The sequence below is a fragment of the Thermobia domestica genome, chromosome 8 (assembly GCF_964235325.1).
Source record: "Thermobia domestica chromosome 8, izTheDome1.hap1.1, whole genome shotgun sequence".
Classification (NCBI taxonomy): domain Eukaryota; kingdom Metazoa; phylum Arthropoda; class Insecta; order Zygentoma; family Lepismatidae; genus Thermobia; species Thermobia domestica.
In genome coordinates this window covers 116,630,429-116,636,235 of record NC_137461.1, presented here as the reverse complement: position 1 = coordinate 116,636,235, position 5,807 = coordinate 116,630,429, and positions in this window count along the sequence as shown.

The following is a 5,807-nucleotide window of genomic DNA, read 5'->3' as shown; positions in this document are numbered from 1 at the left end:
CCCTATAAGGAAAAGATCTGTGCAAGTTAATTAGTAAACATTTAGTATGACCATAGTTATTGAAATATAAACTTTGATGCAAAGTAACCCCATAGATGAGGATACTTTGCATAACATACAAAAAAGTATGTTCAACATACGAACATAATTTCTGTGCAATGTTTTTCCTTCAGTATTCATACATTTCACTTCCTACATAAAACTGCATGCAGTCTACAAATATTGATATTAGAATGATGGTGGTATTATCGATATTTGTAAAGAAAATTATGAATTTTCTGGTACCGACACAAGAACCGCATTCTGATAGTTTAGCATATGGCCCACAAAAATGCCAACTGAGGAACAGAAAAAAATCCCCGTAAACTGATGTGCCTTGATTGCTCTTTATGTTCGAGAATATCATCCCAAACGTAATCAGTGGAATATTTACGGAGTTTGGAACTTCCAGCCTGAAGCCCATTCAATTGCATAATTCATTAAAAAAAAAAAAAATTAAAAAGTCTTACGTTAGTCATTCCTATACGCATAAGCTTCAAGCCCCCCCCCGAAAGTCCAGTGATTTTAAATAATAATAATAATAATAATAATAATAATAATAATAATAATAATAATAATAATAATAATAATAAACTTTATTTTACGTGCTGAGAACAGCTAAAATACAGCAAAAATACAGCACTTTGTCTTATTCTATATTATTTTAGCAATGAATATATAATACTAGTGATAAAATTATGATTACATCTATATCATTAATTATTAATAATAAAAACATTGACAGTGTAGTGTACGTTAATTATTAAAACAAAGAAGTGTCAAAAATTAAAAGTAATAAAATAAAATAAGATAAAAATAAAAAGTACTAAGTTACGTATATTTAAAATTCTAAAATAAAGTCATATTTTAAGATATGCATTCATTATAGCTTTCTAAAATCCTACAGATTAAAATATGTTTTCTATTATGCGGTTGCAATAAAATTTTTGCCCTTGTACCATATGTTGGAACTTTAAAATCAACATTTTTAAAAATATAGTCTGAGGTATATTGGTTGTCAAGTAACTTTCCTACAAATACAGATTCAATCAATTTTCTCCTGTCAGCCAGTCGTTCCAAATTAAAATACGTTATCCAATGTTCATACGTGCTAGAATAATAGTCAAGTCCTAACTTAAAACAAAGTATTCTAATAAAACACTTTTGCACCATCTCGAGTTTGTTTACGAGAGTTTTTGTTAGGCTGTTCCAAGTCACTGATGCATATTCTAGTTTCGACCTTACCAGTAATTTATATAAGAGTACATATGTATTTGATTGACAGAAAGCAGGCCATTGATTAAACAGGTAACCAATTATTTTTCTTGCTTCATTACATACATTTTGTATATGATCACCAAAGCTTAGTGACCTGTCAAATGTTACACCTAAATCCTTTATTGTGTCAACTTTCTGTATTACAGTACCTTGTATTTCGTATTGACTTACATAGTATTGCGATTTGTTACTGTAGGTCATGCACTTAGTTTTCAGACAATTGATACTCATACCGTTATCCTTGCACCACATAATGATTCTATTTAAGTCATCTTGTAGCCTATCGTTGTCCTCAATATTATTTACTACACTAAAAAGCTTAATGTCATCAGCATAAAGTAAAACCTTTGAATGATTTAAGACTGTTGGTAAGTCATTAATAAAAATAGAGAAAAGTAATGGGCCCAGAGGAGAACCTTGAGGAACACCGTTACTAATACTGGCTGAATCTGACATGACATTTCCAATTTTAATTTGGTATGTTCTACCAGTCAAATAGCTTTCAAAAAATTTTAGGTACAAGGGTGTTACACCTGTATTTGACAGTTTTTTTAACAGCAATCTATGGTCAACTGAATCAAAAGCTTTACTCATGTCAATGTATATGACATCAGTTTGTGATCTACTTTTCATTGCATAGTAGATAAAATCCGTTATTTCACAGAGATTGGTTACAACTGATTTCCCTTTATAAAAGCCATGCTGTGATTTTTGCAATATATTTTTTACATTAAAAAACAAGTGTTTGTGAATGATGGTTTCAAAAATTTTAGAAAATATGTTCAATAAGGTTATCGGCCTGTAGTTGTTCGGATTTAACTTGTCATTATTCTTGTAAACCGGTACCACATGTACATGTTTCCATTTAGATGGGAATGACCCTGTTCTTAATGAGGTATTGTATATTTTTGACAAGACTGGGGCTATTTCTTTCAAACATGCTTTAAGGATATAGTTTGGAAAGCTCCCAGGTCCTGAAGATACTAATGGCCGAAGTTTGCCTATTACTTCAGTAACATCATTTTCACATATTACTGGAATCGTTATATTATTGCTGATCAGATTACTAACTACAGCACAATCTAGGGTATTAACTTTTAAATTAAAATTATTGTAAAATACATCTTTAAAAACTTCAGCAATTTGCTTTGTCCCTGTAATGGTGGTACCATTGAACAAAATTCTATTTGGTACAGTTTTGTCTTGAGACTTTTTAAAGTTATTCCAAAAATACACTTTGTTGGTACAAATACTATTCTCCAATTGCTCAAAATAACATTTTTTAAGTTTATTGTACCAAATTTCACATAAGTAAATCCCCACGCTAAGCGGGTTTGCATATCCAGGCTCCTAACTATGAAAATATTTACGATCACTCCAACCCCAATCATTTCACAGATTCAACCTGTTGTATATAAGTTATTAGGACGTAAAATTGAATGTAATTTATACGAAAAACCCTTTTATGCATTGCAAGACCTGTAACGTCCAAATATTCACCACAAACTTATAGTTGAATCGACATAAACAAACAAACAAAAAAAAAAGTGTGGAGCAGGAAACCACTTTACACAAAAGTCAAAAGAGGTTATTGAAGACATACGAACTGGTCGAGCGGTTTGTGTCACTAGTCTATCAATCAGAAGTTTCTGTGTTCAAACCCTGTAGAAAATATTCGTTTTTTTTTCTGAAAAGTGTGTTCCTATTTTCATCAGAGGACTGAGAACATTTCTTTGAATAAATCTTTGGAAACTGCTTTTCTCTCAAATTCGATTAGAAGCGAACATTATATGAATTGCTAATCTAAAATCCACAGCTGAGAACAAAATATTAAGTATGTTCAATATGTCATTATTATCATTTGATTTGTAATTAAAAACTAATTATAAGCATTGATGATTTCAGAAGATTCTCCCCGGTAATGGTCAAGATATGAATGAGAAAAAACTGATAAAACATTATTAGTCTACTTTGAGCATGATCGAAAATAACTTATGGCCACGAAGGGGAAATTTATGTCGACAGGGTCTCAAATTCTCCGACGGGTCATGACCTGAAATTATCATTGTTTGAAAGGTTTCCTTAACAAATAGAATATTACATTTATTTCTCCTTCTACGTTTTGAAATGGAAAAATCATAATTTTAAATAGAATTATAATACGATAAGCATAAAGATTTATACAACTAATGAAGTAAATATCCTTGTGTAAGTTATCGATTTCTATTCGGATTAAAACTCGAATACTCGTTTGCATCACACTTTAAAGTAATTCCTCTCTCTATATATATTTCCTACTGGAAGGCATGTTTATCTCCAATTACTTAATCAATATTTTTAATAATATATTTTTATTGTAATACTCTTACTATTCAATGTTGTATGCACTTAATTTCTCAAAGCAAAACCTCACAAATGTATAATTGACTAGTAAATATTATCAAATAAATTACCATTTAGTTTACGTAAACATTGCATCGCCTGATTTGAAACTTCGTATTTTAAATAATAATAATAATAATAATAATAATAATAATAATAATAATAATAATAATAATAATAATAATAATAATAGTAGTAGTAGTAGTAGTAGTAGTAGTAGTAGTAAAATCATAGCCATATCTTTATCAGAATTTCAGGCTTAGTCAATAAATGAATTCAACATAGTCTCTATTCGAAGCTCTATTTAATCGAATCAGATAGAAATACGAAGAGGAACTTCGAGAACAGGTAAAAGAAAAATGTTACTTTGGTGGGTTTGGAAGTAACTTTTAAGAGTTTTTTTTTTTTTTTGTTGTTTACAAATTACAGACAAATGCTTTGGACACTTTTTTCTTTTCTTTAAGTTAACTGATTCACCGAACGTATCTGACATATGAGTAACTTGTCTCTATTTTCTACTCGGTTATACACGTTTTACACTCTTTTCCATTAACCTTGAACGACAAGAACACGAACACAAAAACGTCCACATAGGTATGACAGTTAAAATTCCTAACTTCCCCCACGGGGAATCGAACCCGGGACCACATACACCTGAGGCGCACGTGCTAGCCACTAGACCAGCGGGAAGAGCAAATGCAATGTATTTTTTAGTGTCTGAAGTTTATAGCTATTTCACCCTGTTGTAGTATGTCTATTGATTTTTTAATGTTTACCGTATTCGTTACTTTGAGGAATGATATATATTATTGATATAGGCTTTATTACATATTCGGCCATAAATATTATATAAATTATCATTATTATATAAATTATAAATTATATTATAATCATTATCATCATCATCATCATCATCATCATCATCCCAGGAATTTATATTTATTTCCAGCAAGACTTTTGCATACCCTCCTAGTGCAATATGATGTTTTTGTAAAACGGCAATTATAAAATTGTCAAGCTGAATTTGAAAGTCATAATAAGTAGTGCTTTATTTATTTATTGCACAATTCTTTTATGCCAGTAGCTTTCGCCACCTTACTCGCTCTTCATGCTTACTCAGGAGGAAGCTGCGGGTCCCTAGGTTGGGAACTACTGCTTTCCACCAAGGAATTCAGACATCCTGTTAGTAATTTGTGTTCTGACCAACATCAGAAAGTTGTGTTCTTCTGTTTCTACTGCGCATGCACCAGTGAATTTCCATGGAAGATCATGAATAATTCTGATAATTTATATAATATTTATGGCCGAATATGTAATAAAACCTATATCAATAATATATATCATTCCTCAAAGTAACGAATACGGTAAACATTAAAAAATCAATAGACATACTACAACAGGGTGAAATAGCTATAAACTTCAGACACTAAAAAATACATTGCATTTGCTCTTCCCGCTGGTCTAGTGGCTAGCACGTGCGCCTCAGGTGTATGTGGTCCCGGGTTCGATTCCCCGTGGGGGAAGTTAGGAATTTTAACTGTCATACGTATGTGGATGTTTTTGTGTTCGTGTTCTTGTCGTTCAAGGTTAATGGAAAAGAGTGTAAAACGTGTATTATTATTATTATTATTATTATTATTATTATTATTATTATTATTATTATTTAAAATACGAAGTTTCAAATCAGGCGATGCAATGTTTACGTAAACTAAATGATAATTTATTTGATAATATTTACTAGTCAATTATACATTTGTGAGGTTTTGCTTTGAGAAATTAAGTGCATACAACATTGAATAGTAAGAGTATTACAATAAAAATATATTATTAAAAATATTGATTAAGTAATTGGAGTTAAACATGCCTTCCAGTAGGAAATATATATAGAGAGAGGAATTACTTTAAAGTGTGATGCAAACGAGTATTCGAGTTTTAATCCGAATAGAAATCGATAGCTTACACAAGAATATTTACTTCATTAGTTGTATAAATCTTTATGCTTATCGTATTATAATTCTATTTAAAATTATGATTTTTCCATTTCAAAACGTAGAAGGAGAAATAAATGTAATATTCTATTTGTTAAGGATACCTTTCAAACAGTTAAG